Source organism: Vulpes vulpes, chromosome 14 (assembly GCF_048418805.1).
Source record: "Vulpes vulpes isolate BD-2025 chromosome 14, VulVul3, whole genome shotgun sequence".
In the NCBI taxonomy this organism is placed as follows: domain Eukaryota; kingdom Metazoa; phylum Chordata; class Mammalia; order Carnivora; family Canidae; genus Vulpes; species Vulpes vulpes.
In genome coordinates this window covers 46,726,514-46,738,312 of record NC_132793.1, presented here as the reverse complement: position 1 = coordinate 46,738,312, position 11,799 = coordinate 46,726,514, and the positions used below count along the sequence as shown (strand labels likewise).

Below are 11,799 nucleotides of genomic sequence, written 5' to 3'. Positions count from 1 at the left end.
TTTGTTTGAAGGTGGAAAACTACTTTGGTCTCTGGTGCCTTTCTTGATGGAGCTCGCAGTTTGCCGGCTTTTCTGTAAACTGCTGGTGCCTTTGGGGAGTTTTGGCTGGGAACGAGCCATGCTCCAACCCCTTTGGGAACTGAATGCCAGCAAAGTATAGCTGGCTCTGGGCCAAGCTGGATATAGAAAGGGCAAGACAAATCTGTGTGTGTGTCTCCTCCCTTATCACTCTATTGTATCTGGAGCCCAAGAGAGGACATGAGACCACTAATAATTAATCTGAGGTTGGACATCTCAACCAGTCCTATCCCACTCCCAGCATTGGGGGGAATTTCCATTTCCCTTTTCTTTTGACAAGTGTATTAATCAGCAGAGGTGAGAGGCATTATTAAAAGCAGCTGCTGGTACTAGCATTCCCATCCTCCCACCCCTACATACGTGGTATCAAGTGACAGTCTCTCCTGAAGAGCAAGGGGACCCTGCCTGCCTCCTCAGATGTAATTACCCCTATGCTGTATTCAAATACCTGAACACACACACAAGCACATGCACACATATATGCATGTGTACGTGCCTGCAACATTCATATGCCCATGTATACACATGCATACACTAATGTGCCTATCAAAGGTGCCTGCATGGGCCAGAGGTCGATCCCATCCTCCTGTAGCTGCTCCTTCTCTGTCCTTGTCTGGACACCTTGGGGTCCAGTCTTCACCACAGAGAGAAAATATTTTTAATATTGACCTTCAAGACTCTGGAAGACAAAATATATAAATAAATAATACAACACAACACTCACAAACCAAAAAAATCCAATTTAAAAAAGGGGGGACATGAACAGACATTTCTCCAAAGAAGACACCCAGATGAAAAGATGCTTGACATGACTCATCATTAAGGAAATGCAAATCAAACCTACAACGTGATGTCACCTTATATCTGTCAGAATGGCTAAAATCAACAACATGGAAGCAATAGGTATTGGTGAGGTTGTGGAGAAAAAGTAAACCTTGTGTACTGTTAGTGGGAATGCAAACTGATATAGCCAGTGTGGAAAACAGTATGGAGGGACCCCTCGGTGGCTCAGGGGTTGAGCATCTGCCTTTGGCTCGGGGCGTGATCCCAGGGTCCTGGGTCCATTGGGCTCCCCACAGAGAGCCTGCTTCTCCTCTGCCTATGCCTCTGCCTCTCTCTGTGTGTCTCTCATGAATAAATAAATAAATAAAATCTTTAAAGAAAACAGTATGAAAAAAAATAAAGGACAAATACCCACCATTTGCTTTGATGTGAATGGAACTGGGAGAGTATTATGCTGAGTGAAGTAGTGAAGTAAGTCAATCAAAGAGAAGGACAATCATTATATGATTTCACTCATACAGGGAATATAAGAAATAGTGAAAAGGATTATAAGGGAAAGGAGGGGAACTGAGTGGGAAAAATTAGAGATACAGACAAACCATAAGAGACTTCTAACTCTGCGAAATGAACAAAGGACTGCAGAAGGGGAGTTGGAGGGGGAATGGGATAACTGGGTGATGGGAAATGAAGAGGGCACTTGATGGGGTGAGCACTGGGTGTTATACTATATGTTGGCAAATTGAATTTGAATTTTAAAAATGTTAAATATTTTTTAAAAGAAAGCAAATGAGCAAAGAAAAAAAGAGAAAGAGACACAAAGAGAGAGAGAAACCAAGAAAGAGACTCTTAACTATAGAGAACAAACTGATAGTTATCAGATGGGAGGTTGGTGGGATGATGGGTGAAATAGGTGATGGGGATCAAGGAGTGCGCTTGTTGAGATGAACATCATCATGAAATGTATGGAAGTATTGAATCACTGTATTGCACACCTGAAACTAATATAACATTGCATGTTAACTATACTGGAATTAAAAAAATATTTATTTATTAATGAGAGATGCACAAAGAGAAGCAGAGACACAGGCAGAGGGAGAAGTAGGCTCCCTGCAAGAAGCCTGATGTGGGACTCGATCCCAGGACCCTGGGATCACGACCTGAGCCAAAGGCAGATGCTCAACCACTGAGCCCCCATACTGGAATTAAAACTTTAAAAAAAAGACTCTGGAAGAGGAACTTCCCACAGGTAAATCACATAGCTATTTAAGTTTAGAAAGGCACTGAATTCTTTCTGGCAAGGAGAGAATAAACTGAATTTGCCAATTCATATGATGAAAAGAGGGAAAGCTAGCAAGGAGAATAAGCAGAGAAATAGTCGTGGCAAAGATGTTAGTGCAATCATTGGACATTGTTTTCCTAACTGTGTATGGTGTATATTAAAGCACTGACTCTACCACTGCTGCTAAATTGTCCAGTTCATTATGTGACAGCTTCTCACTTGTGCCACAAAAGGTACATGCTGGTCTAAATGCTACAAACTTGCCTCAAAGAATCTTGTCTCAAGGTTGCTAATGGCTTTGTGGGACAGGTGCCTGTGCACACACATAGTTGCATCCATGGTAACTGGGGTAAAGCAGAAGAGGTGATGCCTATGGGTGCACAGGTTTCATGTGTGAAGCACAGTTGAGCCACTTAATGTTCCACTTTTTTAAGCAAATAAAGGTGGGAAATATAAAGTATAGTCCAGACCATGAAACACAACTCATTTCCATTAACTGCCAAGTGAAAGCTGAGCAGAGATAGGAGACTGAACTTTTAAATCAAAAGCTTCGAGAGGTAATCAACTGGGGTTCAAATGATATGACTGTACTGTGGTCATATTGGGGAAGACATTGACCATTCTGTGGCCCAAAGGACAGAGAGGGGATAGACACTGGTTGCCTTTATAGGAAGAACAATACACTCTTGCCACACTTAAAAAAAAAAAAAGATCTATCTATCTATCTATCTATCTATCTATCTATCTATCTATCTATTTATGAGAGAGAAAGAGCGCATGTGAGTGCAAGTGAGGAGAGGGGCAGAGAATGAGGGAAAGAGAGAATCCCAAGCAGACTCTGCACTGAGCACAGAGCCTGACTGGATCTCACAAATAACTCTTGCCATCCTAATGTGAGATGGCATTGGTGATATCTTGGTCCAGTAAAGGTAGGACATTATAATCACTGGTCTTAAACCCAGACTCTTTAGCATGATGATTTTCAGGTTGAAGTCAGGTTTATGGTCCAAAATCACTGAAATCACTTTCTCTTTTTCTTCACCTAAATACTTTTGTCCAGGTCAAATCAGATTAAAATGAGCAGCAGGAACCTATGAACAACTGAAACACACAAATATACACATACACATAAACTTGAACAAAAGGAATAGGAATTTCAGCCAACATTGATTTAACAAGTATTTGTGTGTGCTGACAGTGTTCTGTGCACATGGAGACATGAGTGAACAAAACCAGGCTTTGGAGCCTCATTGAGCCCATATCTTAGCCATTAGAGACAAGAACATTGACATAATGAGCAAGTGAATTATCTAGAAAATGGCAAGGAGCACTTCAGAAAGGAAGGAAGAAAGAAAGAAAGAAAGAAAGAAAGAAAGAAAGAAAGAAAGAAAGGAGGGAGGGAGGGAGGGAGGGAAGGAGGGAGGAAGGAAAGAAGAAGAAGATGAAGAAGAAGAAGAAGAAGAAGAAGAAGAAGAAGAAGAAGAAGAAGAAGAAGAAGAAAGAAGAAGAAGAAGAAGAAGAAGAAGAAGAAGAAGAAGAAGAAGGAAGAAGAAGAAGAAGAAGAAGAAGAAGAAGAAGAAGAAGAAGAAGAAGAAGAAGAAGAAGAAGAAGAAGAAGAAGAAGAAGAAGAAGAAGAAGAAGAAGAAGAAGAAGAAGAAGAAGAAGAAGAAGAAGAAGAAGAAGAAGAAGAAGAAGAAGAAGAAGAAGAAGAAGAAGAAGAAGAAGAAGAAGAAGAAGAAGAAGAAGAAGAAGAAGAAGAAGAAGAAGAAGAAAGAGAAGGAAGGAAGGAAGGAAAGAAGGAAGGAAGGAAGGAAGGAAGGAAGGAAGGAAGGAAGGAAGGAAGGAAATGGCAAGGAGCAGAGTGGAGGTGGGTCAGAGCACAAGGAAAGGCTAGTTATGGAGTTAAGTGGAACCATCAGATCACCTCATTGAGAAGGTGGCATTTGAGCAAAGACTTGAAGGAGTGAGCCAGGCTGATAAATGGGGGGGGGGGGGGAGTGTTCTGGGCAGAGAACAGCTCCTGCAAAGGCCTTAAGCAGGGAGCATGGCTGCACATTTCAGAGAGCAGAGAGGCCAGTGCAGACACAACAAAATGAACAAAAGGGAAGTCATAGAGGACACAGTGGAGTAGTCACAGGACCCGGATCAGCAGGCTGCAGGCCACGACAAGGACTTTGTCTTTTAATCTGAATGAAATGGAGGCACTGAAGTTATTGGCAAAGGACGGATGCTGTTGACCTAAATTTTAAAAGGATTGCTTATTCTAGCTACCATGTTGAGCATACATTATGAAGGAATAGGGATCGAAACAAGGAAATGAGTTAGAAGGCACTGGAAAAAAAAAAAAAAAAGAAGGCACTGGATAAGTGGGACAGAATTCTCATTCATCCATGATGAGCTGGAGATGTCCCTTGGCATCCAAGTGGAGATGTTGTGTAAGCAGTTGGGTGTATGAGTCTTGAGCTGGAAGAACAGTCTAGGTTAAAAATGTAAATGAGGGAGGGTGTTGCAGCACATGGATGCAGTGTAATGCCATAAGACAGGATACGATCATCGAAAGGGAAGGTATTGGTAAAAGAGGATAAAGGATTGAATCTGAGGCGTTCTACAAAACAAGGTCATGGGCGAGAGGAGAAACCAGTAAGGGGACTGAGAAAAAAAAGCAGGTACATGTGGTGTCTTAGAAGCCAAGGCAGAAAATGTCTCCAAGAGAAGAAAATACTTATTAAGTCAATGCTCCTGGCTCAGTAGTATGAGAATTGAGAATTGACCTTTGGCTTTAGTGACATGGAGGTCACAGTGACCTTGATGAGAACATTTTTAGGTGTGTATTGGCAGCTAAAGCCTGATAAGTGTGGAATCAAGAGAAGGTGGGAAGAGATGGATTAATGGCAGTGAGATTTTTCACTGAGTTTTGCTTCAAAAGGAGAGCAAATAAATGATGCAGAAATGGGGAGGAAGCAGTGCCATGAGTTCCTCTAAGATGAGAGAAGCTCTGAGTAATGGGAATTATCCAATGGAAGGCAACCACCTGATGATGTGGGAGAGAGAAAGGAGAATCACTGCAATAAAGTCCTTTGAAATGAGAAACTGAGGCCTCATGCACAGAGGAAAAGATAGGTTAATGAGGGCAGGGTGGTCATCTCTGGAAGAGGCCAGAAAGCAGGTTGAGGGCAGGGAAGGGTAAGTCAGTGAGGCTGGCAGGGATTGTCTTTGAAATGACTCTAGTGGCTTACATTTTCCAACAAAGTTGGAAACTGAGAGAGAGAAGATGGTGGTGGAAAATTTGGGCTTTGAGAAGAAGGCTTGGTGTGGCCATTTAGAGATTGGACTGGAGACAGACAATGTATATTTCAGGCAGCATGAATGGTCCACAGGTGTCCACAGCCATAAATTTAAATACAAAGCTGCCGCCATGGTAGGTATTTCTATGCAGGTGTGCTCATCTGCAGAGGCAAACAGGGATTGGCAGAGATCTGGATTTAACCAGGACTATGGTTTGTCAAGCTAGAAGAAGAAAAGAGCAAAGAACAAGGTCATGTCTACAGTGATTGAGCATGAGGTTTGAACTGAGTAAGGAGGGGTGTGAGGAAGAGGGAAAATGAGGATTTCTGTCTGCTGGCCAAGATTCACCCTCTCATCTTAAATAACTAAAAATCTGGACCTCCTCCATTTATATGTTTAGACACTGGAAAACAGGCAGCATTGGCAGGAATCCCTGAGAAGTGAGAAACCAACAGATTGAGTTTACAATTGCCCAGCATACTTCCTGGAGAGAGTCAAGGGGGCGGTGCAAGAAGGGAGGCCCTGGACAGAGCCTGGCAACTTTCTGGAGATGAGGAGATGGTGCGGGGGTCTGGGAAGGTCAATGCAGCTGGAGTCTCTGTAGAGCAGAGTCCTCGAAAGGATAGCTGCTGGTAGAGAGAATCTAGAAAGCTACAGAGTGCCCTTAAGTCTTCAGCAGAATATACTTGAGTGTCAGGAGAGTACCCCAGAGTAGAAAGTACCATAACACACAGGGCATTGCTCACAGGCTCACAAGGGTGTTGCCTCAATAATGGGGTAAAGTTAGGCTGCTCTGGCCTCACTTGAAAGTAAGACCCTAAGGGATCAGCTCTCTCCTAAGGGATTAAACTCTCTCCTTAACTCACCTATATCCCAGAACAAAGCTTAAGAAGAGAACAGTATTGGAAGAAGATTCAACACCAACAAGGTAAAACAAGGTACCACCAAGATGGTAGGGTCAATAGAATTCATGTTCCAGTGGTCCTCAAAGATTGCTGGAATTCTAGGAATACAGGTGTTGCCAAATAAGATGATGGCAGAGCTGTAGTTACTACTAATGAAGCAATGCCTTCAGCAAACCTATGAAAGTAGGTAGAGGACAAAGCCAACGCAGGAGAGGGGTTCAAGAATGGAAGGGTCAAGGTCATCAAAAAGATAAGAGGAAACAAGTGCTCACAAGGGTGTGGAGAAAGGGAACTCTTGTTAAAAATAGAATTACCGGGGATCCCTGGGTGGCGCAGTGGTTTGGCGCCTGCCTTTGGCCCAGGGCGCGATCCTGGAGACCCGGGATTGAATCCCACATCGGGCTCCCGGTGCATGGAGCCTGCTTCTCCCTCTGCCTGTGTCTCTGCCTCTCTCTCTCTCTGTGACTATCATAAATAAAAAAAAATTAAAAAAAAATAGAATTACCATATGATCCAGCAATTCCAGCTGGCATACTGTTTTGAAGAAAATTAAATTAGGTTCTCAAAGAGATATGTGCACCCCCATGTTCACTCCATCCTTATATGTGTATACAAACACACACACACACATTGGAAATGGAATGGAATATTAGGAAATATTATATATTAATTAATGGAATATCATTTTATAATATATTATATAATATATAATAATTATATAATCAATTGTTTATTTGATAATATATACCATATATGATAAATCTATAATTAATTAATGGAATATCTATTGGAATGGAATATTATCCCGTCACGAGAAATAATGACATCCTGCCCTTTGTGACAGTTCGGATGGATCCTGATGCCAAAGTGAGATAATTCAAAAAAAGACAAATATTGTATGGTGTCACTTATATGTGGAATATAAAAGAGCCAAACTCAAAGAAACAGAGAGTGAAGAAGTGGTTATCAGGGGCTGAAGGGTGGCAGAAATGGGGACATACAGGACAAAGCTTCCATTTATAAGATCAACAGGTTCTGAGGATCTAATGTACAGCATTCTGATTATAGTATAGTGATAGAACATTCGAGTGTTATATACTTGAATGTTGCCAAGAGTAGTTATGAAATGTTCCCACCACGGGAAGGAAATGATAATTATGTGAGATGGTGGAGGTGTCCTCTAACACTGGGGTGGGAACATGTTGCAAGATATAAGTGAATCAGCTTGTTTCCAAGACGGTGGAAGAGTAGGGTCCCCAGGTCACCTGTCCCCACCAACTTACCTAGATAACTTTCAAATCAGCCTGAAAACCTACAAATTCGGCCTGAGATTTAAAGAGAGAACAGCTGGAATGTTACAGGGAGAAGAGTTCGCGCTTCTATCAAGGTAGGAAGACGGGGAAAAAGAAATAAAGAAACAAAAGGCCTCCAAGGGGGAGGGGCCCCGCGAGGAGCCGGGCTGAGGCCGGGGCGAGTGTCCCCAGGACAGGAGAGCCCCGTCCCGGAGGAGCAGGAGCTGCACCAGCCTTCCCGGGGGAAAGGGGCTCGCAGGGAGCTCGGGCAGGATCCCGGGGTGGGGGGGGCGGGGGGCAGGGATGCCCTCAGGCTCCCGGGGGCAGCAACTGAGGACCTGCACCCTGGGGAGAGCCGCCACACTCTGCGGCGGAGCTCCCTAAAGGGCGGCAGCGCGGGACCTCAGAAACAGCTCGGGTGGCTCAGGCGGTGTCTCCACCTGGAGGAGGCTGCGCGCCCCGGGAGCACGATTCCAGTGGTGCAGGCCCCAGAGCCCAGGGCGCCGAGGGACACAGCCCAGGATCCGGCGCTCCCCCCGGGACAAGCAGAGGCCGGGAGGACACAGGACAGCAAGGACGCTCCTGTCCCCGAGCTGTGCAGATTGGCGCCCCCCGCCCCGGAGTATCCAGGCCCCTGTGGACTGAGAGCTGTGCTAGTTACTGTGGGAGCTGACTCCACAGCTGGAGAGCTGGCCCCGCCACTGTTGTTGTTCCCCTGGTGTCACCTTGTACCTGGGACTGAGCAGGGGCCTCACAGGATAAACAGCTCCCTCTGAGCCATGCACCTGGCAGGGGTCAGGGCAGCTCCCCAAGGAGCACACACCTGAGAATCAGCACAGCAGGCCCCTCCCCCAGAAGACCAGCTGGAAGGACAGGGGAAAAGCAAGTTTTTGACCAAGCAGCACTGGAAAGTTTCAGGGGAAGTCGAGGGATTTACAGTATATAGAATCAGAGGATACTCCCCCTTGTTTTTTGTTTTCTGTTTGTTCCCCCCCCCTTTGTTTTTCTTTTTTTTTCCCCCTCCTTTTCTCCTTTTTCCAGTACAACTTGTTATTGGCCACTCTGCACTGAGCAAAATGACTAGAAGGAAAAACTCACCACAAAAGAAAGAATTTGAAACAGTCCTCTCTCACACAGAGTTACAAAATTGGAATTACAATTCAATGTCAGAAAGCCAATTAAGAAGCACAATTATAAAGTTCCTGGTGGCTCTAGAAAAAAAGCCTAAAGGATTCAAGAGACTTCAAGACTGCAGAATTTATATCTAATCAGGCCAAAATTAAAAATAAATTAAATGAGATGCAATCCAATCTGGAGGTCCTAGTGACAAGGGTTAATGAGGTAGAAGAACGAGTGAGTGACATAGAAGACAAGTTGATGGCAAAGCAGGAAACTGAGTAAAAAAGAGAAAAACAATTAAAAGATCCTGAGGATAGGTTAAGGGAAATAAATGACAGCCTCAGAAGGAAAAATCTACATTTAATTGGGGTTCCCGAGGGTGCCAAAAGGGACAGAGGTCCAGAAACTGTATTTGAACAAATCATAGCTGAGAACTTCCCTAACGTGGGAAGGGAAACAGGCATTCAGATCCAGGAGATAGGGAGATTCCCCCTAAATCAGTGAAAACTTCTCAACACCTCGACATTTATTAGTGACTTGCAAATTCCAAAGATAAAGAGGAGATCCTTAAAGCAGCAAGAGACAAGAAATCCCTGACTTTTATGGGAAACAGCAGACCTCTCCACAGAGACCTGGCAGGCCAGAAAGGGCTGGCAGGGTATATTCAGGGTCCTAAATGAGAAGAACATGCAACCAAGAATACTTTATCCAGCAAGGCTCTCATTCAGAATAGGAGGAGAGATAAAGAGCTTCCAAGACAGGCAGGAACTGAAGGAATATGTGACCACCAAGCCGGTTCTGCAAGAAATATTAAGGGGGACCCTGTAAAAGAAAGAGGAAGCCCAAAGAAACAATCCACAAAAACAGGGACTGAATAGGTATTACGATGACACTAAATTCATATCTTTCAAAAGTAACTCTGAACGTGAACGGGCTTAATGACCCCATCAAAAGGCGCAGGGTTTCAGACTGGATAAAAAAGCAGGACCCATCTATTTGCTGTTTACAAGAGACTCATTTTAGACATAAGGACACCTACAGCCTGAAAATAAAAGGTTGGAGAACCATTTACCATTCAAATAGTCCTCAAAAGAAAGCAGGGGTAGCCATCCTTATATCAGATAAACTAAAGTTTATCCCAAAGACTATAGTAAGAGATGAAGAGGGACACTATATCATACTTAAAGGATCTATCCAACAAGAGGTCCTAACAGTCACGAATATTTATGCCCTGAATGCGGGAGCTGCCAAGTGTCTCAATCAATTAATAACCAAAGTTAAGACATACTTAGATAATAATACACTTATACTTGGAGACTTGAATATAGCACTTTCTACAATCGACAGGTCTTCTAAGCACAACATCTCCAAAGAAACAAGAGCTTTAAGTGATACACTGGACCAGATGGATTTCACAGATATTTACAGAACTTTACATCCAAACACAACTGAATACACATTCTTCTCCAGTGCACATGGAACTTTCTCCAGAATAGACCACATACTGGGTCACAAATCAGGTCTGAACCGACTCCAAAAGATTGGGATCGTCCCCTGCATATTCTCAGACCATAATGCTTTGAAACTAGAACTAAATCACAAGAAGAAGTTTGGAAGGATTTCAAGCATGTGGAGGTTAAGGACCATCCTGCTAAAAGATGAAAGGGTCAACCAGGAAATTAGAGAAGAATTAAAAAGATTCATGGAAACTAATGAGAATGAAGATACAACCATTCAAAATCTTTGGGATACAACAAAAGCAGTCCTGAGGGGGAAGGACATCGCAATACAAGCATCCACCCAAAACCTGGGAAGAACTCAAATACAAAAGCTAACCTTGCACCTAAAGGAGCTGGAGAAAAAACAGCAAATAGATCCTACACCCAGCAGAAGAAGAGAATTCGGTTCAACGTCCAGAATCATTACGGATTCATCAACAGGAATGACACCAAGGAGTATGTCTTTGTTCACCAGATGGCCATTAAGAGGAACAACCCCAGGAATTTCCTACGCATCGTTGGAGATGGGGAGCTGGTGGAGTTTGATGTCGTGGAGGGAGAGAAGGGTGCAGAAGCTGCCAACGTAACTGGGCCCGGGCCATGCCAGTGAAGGGCAGCTGCTATGCCCCTAATCATCGCAGGCTCCGTCGAGTCATCCCCCGGCCCCGTCCAGCTGCCCCGCCACCCATGGTGGCAGAGGCTCCATCAGGTGGGACAGAACCGGGCAGCGAGGGGGAGCGAGCTGAGGACTCTGGGCAGAGGCCCAGGCGGCGGCACCCGCCTCCCTTCTTCTACCGCCGGCTCTTTGTGCGAGGCCCTCGGCCCCTCAACCAGCAGCAGCCTATAGAGGGCACCGACGGGGTAGAGCCCAAAGAGACAGCTCCATTGGAGGGAGACCAACAGCAAGGAGATGAGCGGGTCCGGCTTCCCAGGTTCTGGCCTAGGTACCGAAGGCCTTTCCGCCCCAGGCCACCGCAGCAGCCTACCACGGAAGGTGGGGATGGCGAGACCAAGCCCAGCCAAGGCCCCACTGATGGTTCCCGGCCTGAGCCCCAGCGCCCACGAAACCGTCGGTACTTCCAGCGGCGGCGGCAGCAGCAGCACCCCGGACCCAGGCAGTCCACAGCCCCAGAGACCTCGGCCCCCATCAACAGTCGGGACCTCCCACCACCACCACCATACTGGAGTGACTCCAACATGAAGGACCCCCAGAGCTGCCATCTGGTTATCTGCCGGTTTTTCCAGCTGCCCTCTACCCGACCCAGTACCCCCTCCCCCTTCCCAGAATTCATGACATCAGAACACCGGCTTTCCCCTTTTCCTTGAGACTCAGGAGGTCTGAAGCAACAGCCTTTACTTTTTCTCTCTCCCCCACCAAGGGTGAAGGAAGGGATCCATCCTATTGTTCAGAGGCACCAGCTCCCTCCCCTAAATCAGGCTGAGAAAGAACCAGCCAGCTCTTACCTCCTCCTGGTTGTTTTCTTTCCCACCCCAGTTTATTTTTTGTCTCCCCCCCCCCACCAATCCCAGCCCCTACCTCTGAAGCCATTTTATGAATT

General features: G+C 45.2%; 1 pseudogene; it reads left to right on the top strand.

The window, feature by feature from the left end:
- Positions 1 to 5,411: 5,411 nt before the first annotated feature.
- Positions 5,412 to 11,430, top strand: LOC112922669 (Y-box-binding protein 2 pseudogene; annotated as a pseudogene).
- The last annotated feature ends 369 nt before the right edge of the window (positions 11,431 to 11,799 follow it).